The sequence below is a fragment of the Melanotaenia boesemani genome, chromosome 1, assembly GCF_017639745.1.
Source record: "Melanotaenia boesemani isolate fMelBoe1 chromosome 1, fMelBoe1.pri, whole genome shotgun sequence".
Lineage (NCBI taxonomy): Eukaryota > Metazoa > Chordata > Actinopteri > Atheriniformes > Melanotaeniidae > Melanotaenia > Melanotaenia boesemani.
The window spans coordinates 8,589,864-8,602,916 of NC_055682.1; positions in this window are offsets into that span (position 1 = coordinate 8,589,864).

Here is a 13,053-nt window from a genome sequence, read left to right on the forward strand (position 1 = left end):
ATTAGGCTACTTATACACACACACAGCAGCTTCACAGAGCCATGTCTTTCCATAAAGAAGTGACAGATGGATACTAGAGTGAAAGAGAAATTTAATAGAGGGGAAGATGCAACTTTTTATAAATTTCTATGACAAGTGAGGTGAGCAGCACACCTGAACTAACAGTTTGAGCTGATAGCAGCTTGTTAGGATTATTTCGGAATGGCACAGATTAATTCATCCAAGTTACCTCCAATCATTAAAAATATCATGAACCTCATAGTAAAAACTATTAAACTTTATATAAATATTTGATCCTTTTACCTGTGAACAATCATGACTTATTTTGTATAAATGGATTCCTTGTAAGTCCTGGATTGTAAAGATCTGAAAACCTGAATACACCAGACCCTCAAAACTGTAATGTTAATGACAAATTACCATCATTTTGAAATTAATCAAATGAAACAGGGAGGGGAAAATCCAACATTAAGGCCATAAAAAATGATGAATAAGGCAAAGTCTTAGTAGAAGAACCTTAATGTTGATTAAAAACAAGAAAGTAATGGCTGTCTAATAATTATTACTTAAATATTTAATTCATAGCATTAACTAGAAAAGAAAGAAGTGCCAAAAATCAGAAAGATGTCCACTCATTTATTTATAAGATAAAGGATGTACAATACAAAACATGATAAACATGATATACATCATATGTCTTAGCTGCCCCTTTTAGCCAGTGGTGAAGTCATGATGATGATGAGTAAACAGCAGCGTTGAAGACCAGCTGTTGTAATTATCTCCAGTTACTGTAATGTTACCATAAAGACAAATCTATGTGGGACATGACAGAAGATTACCATGACCTCATGCTCCTGCTGCGTTCTTCTGGTTACAATGATACAAATGCTGAATGTTTGAATACAGTGGTGGAAATAAACTTTTGGCATTTCTGAAATATTGTGTTTAGCTCGCTCTTTGGTCTTCAAATGCAATTTCTTTAGTAGTCACAGCCAAATACTGAATAAATCCTTAAAAAAAGCCCTCCAAACCTTAAAAGTTTTCATAATAATATCTGAGATTGTGTAACATTGTAATTGTATCTGAAAATATTTTTCCACCTTTGTAGAATAGCCTTACTTCATATCATATTACATAACTTACAGGTCTGTTAATTAATGGGACCCTACTATAACATGAAAACTTTTCTGCACTTTTATAGTGTTGAATACTAATCAGACAAGCCATTTTTATTTCACATAAACGTATGTTTGAATTTTCCAGTGTGTCTCTACATTTAGATTCCATGGCGTCGAAAACAATAGGTTTTGAGAGATATTTTTACTTTCATATTCCAGTTATGTCTGGGGCTGTTACGTTTTGTTTGTGAACTTTCACCAGAAGACAGGAACACTCACCTTCACTGCTCAGTGTAAGGTGGAAGACACTATGGTGGTCATCATGTTTTTAGTGTCAACATGTCACACAAGAAATGCTTCTCCAGCTGAAGGAAAGCTGCATTTTTTTCAAATTAACGAAGGAAACAACAGCTACAACTATATTTATATTTGTTATCAATTATTTGAAGGGGAAAAATAGAAAAAAAAGGATTGTATAATGTTAAAGTAAATGTTGATAGTTCAATAATGAATACACGCCGTATCATTCTGGCATTGTAACGAAAAGTGTCTGTTACTGGCTGATTAATCGATTGCTCGTGAACTAGACGGGCGGAGCCTCACTGCGCTCCCCTCTTACTTCCTGCTTTGCTGCCGTGCGGACGCTTCCTGCTTTGCTCTCCTTTCTGCTTGCATTTTTCTTCTTTTTTTCTTCTTTTTTCTTATCTTTAGCGGCAAGAAATTTAGGAAAAAGGACTCCTGGTCACTTATAAATCACTGGAACGAATATATTTTTTGATAAATTTAGTTTATTGCCATCGGAGAACTTATGGAATGATGTCCCCTAACCCTGCTGTATCAGTAAGCTGCGCTGAGTGTGAACAACTTTCTCTGAGGATAACACAGCTGGAGAAGAGGATTGACACACTGCAAGACATTCGTGTGAATGAAGAATTTATTGACTCTGTAGTAGCTTCTGTACAAGCTACTGAGTTGTCAAATGGATTGAGTCAAATATTCATAAGCAAAGGCATGTCGAATGTGGAGCCTCCCCCTACAGACCTGGCTGATACACTTCCCTGGATGTGTTCAAATGACATTGGAATAGCTGAGGAAAATCCCAAACCAGACCATCAGACTGATCTCTCCTTCTGGAACACTGTTGGTGCCAGACCAAAGTCATCAACCCCAGCCAGAACCTGGTCTGATGTTGTTCGTCGCAGAGGTAAATCCAGCAGGAAATTTAAAGCTCCAGCACTCACTCCACCACCTGAAGTCTCACTGCATAATAAATATGATGTGTTGAGTCATATTAAAATAAATGATGATGAATGTAACGCAAGGATATATCAAAATTCAAGAAATAGCCCTAAAACTCAGCCCAGGGCTAACCAGACCAGGAGGAGAGGCCAAAATTCCACAAACAGGAGGACTAGAGAAGCTATCGGCGCCTCCACACAAAAACAAATAGACACAATTCTGATTGGGGACTCTATAACACAGCATGTGAGGATGGCAAAGACAGAAAATTTAACACTTTTTTATACATCAGTCCGGGAACTGACAGAGATGTTGCCAACCATTCTGTCTTCACATCCAGATGGTATGAAGATTATTGTCCACACTGGGTCTTTTGATATTCTGAGGAGGTAAATTGGCTCTGAGATCCTGAAAAAAGACTTTTCTCTGCTGTTGGAGAGACTGTGTCAATTGGGAGCACACCATGTTTACATTTCAGGACCCATTCCTACAGCGGGTAAAGGAATTGAACTTTTCAGTAGACTTCTTGGCCTCAACACATGGTTATCAAACGCATGTATCACCCATGGGATAAAGTTCATTGATAACTTCAATATCTTTTGGAACTGTAAGGAGCGATTCAGACCTGATGGTGTGCATGCTAATCTAACTGGATGCAGATTACTTGGTGCACACTTGCGTCATGCTGTTGGGACGGCAAACCCAAACATGAGTGTACAGATAAGAGCGAAGGACACAGCAGAGAAGCAATCAACTCCCAGCTCTCCCCCCTCACCAGACCCTCTTCTCCACATCACCCAAGGTCTTCAAAGGATGTCTCTATCCAGGTCTGAACCCCAGCGACCACCATCTACCAAGAAATACAGGGCTCCGCCTCCTCCCCCTCCTCTTCCTCCTATTAGATCATCTGTCCTGACCGAGCAGGGCAGGGGAGGAGGTGCAGAGGGTTCCCAGAGCAGCAGAATTCACAACAAAGATAACATGCCATGATGCGTTCAGGGTCCTTGCTGTAGTTTTGCTACTACTGACAGCTGTTCTGAGATCAAGCCTGGACCCAGTAGGATTCCTGTGTTAGTTAGTAAAATAAGGAATCGAACACGGGCAGCTTGTGGGGTGAATCAATCTAATCTGTTAACTGTACCTTGTATAACTCAGAATACAACAGAGACCAGTGTAAACTTCATAAAGCTGCTGTACTTAATGTTAGATCTCTATCCAACAAGTCACTGTTAGTTAATGACTTCATCATTTCTCAGAGTTTAGATTTTCTTTTTCTGACAGAAACATGGTTAACAGAAGACACAAGTGCTACAGTTCTTAATGAAACAGCACCCCCTCATTTTAGTTTTATGAATAAATGTCGAATCGGGAGGAAAGGGGGAGGAGAAGCTGCCTTATTTAAAGATTCATTCCAGTGTAAAGAAATTTCATTTGGTGATTTTACTTCTTTTGAATATCTTAGTTTTATTTTAAGGGGCATTCCTAAAATCCTATTTCTAATCATCTACAGACGTCCAGGACATTGTGCAAATTTTATTGATGAATTTTCTGAATTATTGTCTGTTATCTCTACTGATTTTAACCATTTCATCTTAACTGGGGATTTTAACATTCACATAGATAACATGACGGATGGTAATGTCAAGGAATTTTCTTCCATATTGGACATGTTTGGTTTGTGGCAACATGTAAAACAACCGACCCACATTTGCGGTCACGTTCTGGACCTGGTTATTTCAAAGGGTGTTGATATTCTTCTGTTGCTGTCACTGACTTGGCCATTTCTGACCATTTTTGTATTTTGTTTAATTTACTGATCACTCAGAACGTCCAACCAACCTGCTCCTCAGTTAGGAAGAGGTACATTAATGAAAGAACAAGTGCTAAGTTTGTGGAGGCCATAGCTATGTTACCAACAACCAGTGCAGAGTCAGTTGATGGACTCCTGGATAATTTCAATCTGAAAATCTTGAATGTAATGGATGCTGTTGCACCGATAAGAATCAAGAGCAACTTGAGCAAACAGAAAACACCATGGAGAAACACCACTGTGGTTACCAGCCTAAAAAGAGAATGCAAAACAACCGAGCGGAAATGGCGGAAAAATAAACTTCAAATTTACTATGAGCTGTACAAACAAAGCCTGCGTAACTATGACAATGAGCTGTGCAAGGCCAGAGAGCTGCATTTATCTGAAATGATTAACAGGAACATCAACAATTCTCGCACTGTTTACTATGATTGAAAAACTTACTAATCCTCCTATACAGATAAGCCCAGAGCTCCTTTCCACTGAGAAATGCAACCAATTTGCAAACTTTTTTAGCCAAAAAATTAAAACAATTAGGCAAAATATTAATTCCACACAGTCAAACAAGAAAATTAGTCTGTGTCTAAAACCCGGAAATAATTCTGATGTCATGTCACAATTTAAAATGGTGAATTTAAAAGTCCTACAAGAAACAGTTTGGCATTTGAAATCAACAACATGCACTCTGGACATGATAACCATCCGACTTTTTAAAAACAGTTTTTACCTCAGTAGAAAGTGATCTCCTACTGATAGTTAACAGCTCACTGGCATCAGGCATTTTTCCCAAGTCACTAAAGATAGCTGCTATTAAGCCACTCCTAAAGAAAAGGACTCTAGATGCCTCTATAATGAACAACTATAGACCTTTCTCTAACCTCTCTTTTATTTCCAAGATTATTGAAAAAGTTGTATTTCACCAGCTTAATGACTTTTTAAATGAAAGTGGAAATCTTGATAAATTTCAGTCTGGCTTCCGACCTCATCACAGCACTGAAACAGCTCTGGTCAAAGTGTTAAATGACATTAGGTTGAATACTGATTCTGGTCAAGTATCAGTCCTGGTTCTGTTGGATCTCAGTGCTGCGTTTTATACTGTAGATCACAGAATCCTGTTGCACAGGTTGGAAAACTGGGTTGGACTTTCTGGAGCGGTTCTTAACTGGTTCAGGTCCCATTTAGAAGGCCGGAGTTATTTTGTTACGATCGGCAGCTATGAATCCGAGCGAGTGGCCATGACCTGTGGAGTTCCCCAGGGGTCAGTCCTTGGACCTCTTCTGTTTAACTTGTATATGCTCCCTTTGGGTAAAATATTACAGAATTATAGCATTAATGATCAAAATTATGCAGATGATACACTATTTTATGTGTCTCTGTCACCAGATGACTGCAGTCCAATAGACTTAATGTGTCAGTGTCTGGAGCAAATAAACACCTGGATGAAGGAGAATTTCCTACAATTAAATGAGGACAAAACTGAGATTATTCTGTTTGTTAGCAAAGAGAAGAGGGTCAGCATTGGCAAACACCTGGAGACTCGGGCTCTTAAAACCACCGACCAAGTTCATAACCTGGGAGTGTTGATAGACTCAGATCTGACTTTCAGCAGCCACATCAAAGCTGTCACTAAGACAGCTTTTTAGCAGCTCAGAAACATTAACAGAATTAAAAGTTTAGTCTCCCAGAAAGACCAGGAGAAACTCATCCATGCATTCATCTCCAGTAAGCTGGATTACTGTAATGGTCTTTTAACAGGACTTCCTAAAAAGAGCATTAAACATCTGCAGCTCATCCAGAACGCTGCTGCTAGAGTTTTAACCAGGACTAAGAGATCTGAACACATCACACCAGTTTTGAAATCTTTACACTGGCTTCCAGTCAGTCACAGAATAGATTTTAAAACCCTTCTGCTTGTTTACAAATCCCAGAATGGTTTAGGCCCAGAATACATCTGTGATATGTTCAGAGAATATAAACCTAGCAGAGCTCTTAGATCCAAAGACTCTGGTCAACTAGTCCAGACCAGAGTCCAGACTAAACATGGAGAAGCAGCATTTAGCTGTTATGCTGCAAACAAGTGGAAAAAATTGCCAGTGGAGATTAAACTTTCACCAAATGTAGACATTTTTAAATCCAGGTTAAAAACATTTCTTTTCTCATGCACCTATGCATGAAATCTGCACGGTAACTTTTTTAACTTATCTTGCTTTTAATCATTTTAATGTAATTTATTATTTTATTGTGATTATGTGTTGATGCCTTTTACTATTCTAAATATCTGTAATGTCTTTGTTTTATGTAAAGCACTTTGAATTGTCCTGTACATGAAATGTGCTATACAAATAAACTGCCTTCCCTTGCCCTCTCCAGAAAAAAGGAAAAAGTAGATGTACAGAGTGTAGCAGCAAAAGTTTGTTTTAAGGAGTGACTGTTTCGGTTGGGTTTTCTTTTTGTTTTCATTTGTGACCGTGTGCGTTCATGCAACAGTGAGTATGTTTGATCTGCTACAGTTTAACATTATGTTTATTTAATTGGATAAGGCTGTTACTGCAATATGCCAGCCTGGCTCAGCAGACTCAAACAGCGATTTTCGTATTTTAGCTTACATTGTAGCTTATTATATTATTTTCTATCATGCTGTTTCATAACCTCGGCTGTTTTTTTTTCATGTGGAATATGTTACTGTAATTATTATAGTGTTGGTTGTGAATTATACAGCAAACTAATGGATATGTATGGCTAATTTGCTGTCATGTTATGTTTCTGCTTCAGAAACCACACACATTCGAAAAACCTACACAGGCCCTACCAATAAGCCTCCAGATGGTCATCTGCTTGTTTAACTTGCTCAACTACAGTAAATAATTCAACTTCAAGCAAGTCTCTTATCTTCATACATTCTGACCGATGCACCCTTGGTGGCCACAATAATAAACCATAAGAAGAGTACAGTCCTAATTCACTCATCCAGAACAGGCATCGATGCAGCTCTGGTAGAGGACCCATGCATGCAGTGCAGCCATGTCCAAAACATTATAAAACACCACAACAGGCCATCTTGTAGTTGCAGCTCAAGATGAATTCTGCCTTGGCATCATGTCAAGAATGTCTAAACTTGGTCCTATTGTAGTAAGAGGAGCTGATCATGCCTCCTCATAGTCTTCCTCATTCATTCTTCTGCTTCTGCTTTTTTTTTTTTATTTTATTTTATTTTTTTTATTATGTTTTGTTATGCCGCTTTGGTTGTTTAAAAAATACAAGAAGACATCATGGTAGATAGTTATAATCCTGCATTGTTTAACCTGGATCATGTTAATATTCTGGATCTGGTAATTCAGAGGACTTGAAATATGGGGGTACTGGATGGGCTGTTTTGAGGTCTTTTGGGGTTTTCTCAGTGGCTTGGTGGAAGTCTGTGCTCAAAGTGCTTCTTGTTAACTATATATTTGCTTCATTACATATGTATTTCTTTCCCATATTAATTATTGAGACATTTCAGTAGTTATTTATACATTTATATATGTTTTTGAATATGTTTCCATTTAAGTAAATTAATGACACGTTTAAATAATTATTCAATTCTGTATTTATATATTCTGTTGTAGCACTTTTCTCCCTCCAGAACAATGTTCTGACAACATGTGATTATATTGAACTGCCCAATATAAAGGACATAACTACACACCCTCTAACAAACTATGTTCTCCGCTGCAATGAGAATTTAGTAATTTAGTCATTTCTGTCCACTGCAACAGCTTTACTCAACAATTATCTATGATGACCTAATGATGATTTCTTTGTGAAGTAATACAGTATTATGGCACATCCACGCCAGAATAGTCCTGGGAACTTGGTTCAGTTGGGTGGGGAATTCTGAAAAATGTTCCTTGGTTTGCTTTCACACTGAACTTTACTGAAGCGGATCAAACCACCTGAATATCACGCAACTACAACAGCTGCTAGTTAAGGACACTATTCACCGAAATGACCACTGACAAAGAAGAAAAAAGAAGAAATTCCAGCAAAACGATTGAACTGCTTGTTCACTGCAAATGAAAATGAATCAAATAAATATATGCAGTCTTGGAGTTTCTGTTTTCACTTTGGTGTTCAAACCTAATATGGTTTTCACAACAATCCGTCCAGTGTGAGCAGCATTTTCTCTAACTTCTAACTCTAACATCGGCGATGCAACCAATATGGTGCGGGGGGGGGGGGGGGGTGCAAAACCTAATTTGTTTGCTCAGAAAGTCCAGTGGGTTGGACTTGGGTGCAGATCAAATAAGTGAACTCTGGTCCGAAAATGTAGGTTCTGCGATGAATCCATAATCACCTTTGTGTTGTAGTCTGTTTCGTGTATTTGGTTTACTTAAAGCTAACTGAGAGCTATGTCTGTAGGTGGACCAGAATTCACTTGTTTGATCCATATCAGACTTTGTTTATTTATCCACACTTCCCCAAACATACCGAACTTTCCGAGCAAACAAAGCCACCCACAGAAGCTGAAGCATTTCCAGTCTCTAGCTGTTAATGCAATTGGTGTCGGTATTCTAACTTTTCATCCTACTCATCAAGATGTGCTACATATGCCTCCTGTGCACAACACAAAAGGTTGAGGACACACTTATAAATCCACGCTACCCTGTTTCCAGCACCCTACCTAGCACAGAACTAAACTTTTGAACTAGTTTGCTCAGTGCCTATAGTCTGTCCATGTTTTTTTTTTTTATTATTTTTGTAAATAAACTGACCACTTTTATAGGGAATTACACCTGCACCAACTGGGCAACACAACTGCATATCTGTTGCTTGGTTTTAATGCGAAAATGCACTGCTGCAGGGCACCATATGACTTGCGTTTATTACTCTTGTCACAATTTGCCTGCATCTAACCAGGCAAATTGTGACAAGAGTAATAAACGCAAGTCATATGGTGCCCTGCAGCAGTGCATTTTCGCATTAAAACCAAGCAACAGAACTCAGTCTTTATCCATCTCTTCATCTATCCATTGTCTATACACGCTTATTTCAAAGCAGGAGGGTGAAACTCTGCTTTACATGCAAGCGCTTTAACGTCTCAAGTGTCAGTTCCTGTCATGTAATCCTACACGTATGAGCTAATACTTCCTGTGTATCACTCCTGACTTGTCCTTACTTAGCTGGTGTAGCTGAGTAAATTTTTTTATATAAATTTAATAATCATTTATTTTTATGAACGTTCTCAAAACCTGTTGAAATATTCTTTATTGTCAAGTTATTATTGTCCTGTAAAAGAATTGTACATGTTTAATACTGTTACCAAAGTTCCTAGTTAGCTGTGGTAGTGAGGGGGACTTAGTTAACGATGCACTGCAGCAGCATGTGTGACATCTTGCAGTAGAGATGGGGTTTATGGCACTTTGAAGGGAGCCAGATCTTGAGGAGCTGTTCCTTTCAAAGAGCCATTTAAAAGACTGGCTCGTTCTCGCAATATCTTACAAATTTCACAATATATAAGAATGACAAACAATCAAAATATGCACCTATATGAAATCTACTATACAAGATTAAAAAATTAGAGGAAAAATATAAATAAAAAAGGATAAGCCTGAGCAGTCTGCAAATTCAAGCAAATGTTTTGGATAGAACTCACAGTATTTGTTTCCAAACAATACTCTCTACCCATAGATGCTTCACATGAATGGAGCGTGTTGGACATCAGACTTCTATGATGTCACAAATGTTATTTATTTTATTTTCATTTTACTCAACTGTATTACTTCTTATTTACTTATTTATTCATTTATTTATTCATTCAGTCATTTTTAGCTGGAAAGGGGGTGGGGGGTGGGGATTGGGCTTGGCGGGCGTGTGAATGTGTGAAAGATTTGATTGAGTGTTTTTATTCTTATGGGTTTAATCATGTTAGGAACTTTGTGTTGTCTATGGCATGAAAAGTGCTTTATAAATAAAGTTTGATTTGATTTGATGAAGGCAGTCAAAAATTTGTATACATAAAGAATGGCTCGCAAATGAACGGCTCACAGCTGTGAATTGGTTCCCATCGTTCATTTAAAAGAGTCGTTCAAAAGAGTCGATTCGTTCATGAATGTCACATTTCTATTTTGCAGCTTCTGGCAAAAGCTGGAAAACCATTGTACGCGTAAGACGTGTTGAAATGCTGTCTCTCTCTTTGTTAAGCTAACTACTTGAAAAGCAGCTTGTTTTGGTTTAAACTCCGTTAAAAAGTTACTAAATAACTGCCAATCTGTGTTTTGAGTTTTTTTTCGGCATAAAGTTTCATTAATGTTATTAAATCTGTGGGGGATTTTCCCTCGTTACTTTCTGGCCTGCTGTAGGAGACGGGGAGAGACTGTGCTGCTGTTTGTGTCTGACTGTACCCCTCCTGCTATCTGCAGGTGCGTGTGTTATAGAACAGTTATTTTTGAAATGTTAGCCTACTTGTTGTATTGTAGGCTGCACTTTAACTGGAACTAAATATTTGTGTGAATAATTAAAAGGTTAATAGGGATCTTCAACTGATCCAGAAATACTAATTATCATTGTATGTTAAAAGGAAAATAAGGACACACTACATTTCTTTTTGTATAATATTTTGATTTATTTTCATATTGATATTTGTTCACAATGGATTTTTTAATATTGTTTAAAGTGTACTGACAACTTGAAAGTCACTCCTTTTTTTAGTGTAACTCTATTTGTTGAAAAAAAAAAAAAAAAAAAAAACGGAAGAAAATGCTGGAAAACCATTGTACGGGAGACGAGGAGAGACCGTGCTGCTGTTTGTGTCTGACTGTGCCCCTCCTGCTATCTGCAGGTGCGTCTTTATAATAAATGTGCAGATCCTGATCCCTGTTGTGGCATCATCATTTGTCAGCAACCATTAAAGAGCCGCTACACTGGCTGGTGTCATGGTGGTGCTGTACATGGAACTGTATGTTGGGGTGGTGAAGGAATTATTGTCTAGCACAGATCACTTGGTTTTGTTTATTTAAATTCAAGCAATATTAACTCTTTATAAGAGAAACTATAAATATGTCTTGTTTTAAGATAAAAAAGAAGTTAAAAATTTAATAATAGTCTACTTCTAGTACAAAGAATGTAATGTTTCAAGATCAAACTAATGTGAGACTGCTAAGCAAAACAAAACACTATTCAGTGAAAATTCAAAGCAGTGGGTGTGGTGGAATGTCTTTTTAACCTTTTGGTTAAGATGTTTTTAATATTTTTATGTACAGCACTTTGAATTGTCTTGTACATGCAATGTGCTATACAAATAAACTTTCCCTGCCTCGCCTTAAGGTGCAGCCAGTCTGGTGTACGTGTCTGAAGTCAGAGAACAAAAGGAGACCAGACTGAGCAGCAATATTTATTCTGGCTTGTCCTTCATGACTTTTGTTTACCATGACATTGATCAACTTAGAGTCGTTTCTTTTTTAATTGCATAAATATTTGCCACAACTAACATCTATCCATGAACAAATACAGAGATGAGGTTAATATCATATAGTAAGCAAAATATATCAGTCTCTCCTCAATCAGACCTATGTCACTATCACATGAAGCTGAAAAATAAAACATCTTCTACCAGGAATCTTGGTGTCATGGTAGACAACCAGCTGACCTTTAAGGACCATGTTGCCTCGGTTTCCCGGTCTTGCCGATTTGCTCTCTACAACATCAGGAGGATCAGACCCTACCTGACCGAACACACGACCCAGCTCCTGGTCCAGGCTCTGGTCATTTCACGCATTGACTACTGCAACTCCTTACTGGCTGGCCTGCCTGCATGCTCAGTTAAACCTCTGCAGATGATCCAGAACGCAGCAGCACGTCTGGTCTTCAACCAGCCCAAAAGAGCTCATGTCACTCCGCTGCTAATTGCTCTTCACTGGCTTCCAGTTGCAGCACGCATCAAATTCAAAGCTCTGCTTCTGGCTTACAAAACAATAACCCAAACGGCTCCGGGCTACCTTCACTCCTTAATCCAGAGCTACACTCCCTCTCGAAACTTACGCTCTACCAGCGAAAGACGCCTAGTGCTCCCACCACAACGTGGCGCAAAATCAGTAGCTAGACTCTTCTCCTCTGTTGTTCCCCGGTGGTGGAACGATCTACCAAACTCCGTCCGATCCGCAGAGTCCGTATCCACTTTTAAGACCAAGCTAAAGACTCAGTTGTTTAAGGAGCATTTCCACATTTAGCTTAACTAAATGAGTTAGAAAGATTTGTCCAGCTTTTTGGCTCAACCAAGTACTGAAGAAGCTGTGTGCACTTATGCCCAAGATGATATTGTGTGATGAAATCATGCACTTATGCCCAATTTGATATTATGTGATGAAATCATGCACTTATGACCTAGTTGATATTGTTTGATGAAATCGTGATCCTGTATTTAAATAAAATGACTAAAAAAAAAAAAAAAAAAAAAAAAAAAAAAAAAAAATTATATGCACTGCACTAGCACTACATGACAGCACCTGGGTCCAACTGGACTCAAAAGCGGTCTGACTATCACTTAATTATGACGTCCCATCTTGTTTGAATTCATGCTTGTGTTGTTCTTACTCTCAAATGTAAGTCGCTTTGGATAAAAGCGTCTGCTAAATGACTGTAGAATAGAATAGAATAGAATAGAACATGTTAACAGCCTTTTTCAATTAGTTATTTGTCTTTATTTCATATTACTTTTCAGTATTAATGGGCTTTGCTAGTGACACAGCTGTAAAATCTAATAGTCATAAGACAGCCATGCACACATCTATGAAGATAGATCAAGTTGAGATATCTAGTGAGAGTGAAACTGCAAAAGGAAGCAAGTTGGTGTCTGTGCTAAAAACAGTGCAAACTATGAGCAAATTTGACACCAAGAGGAACAATGAGAGC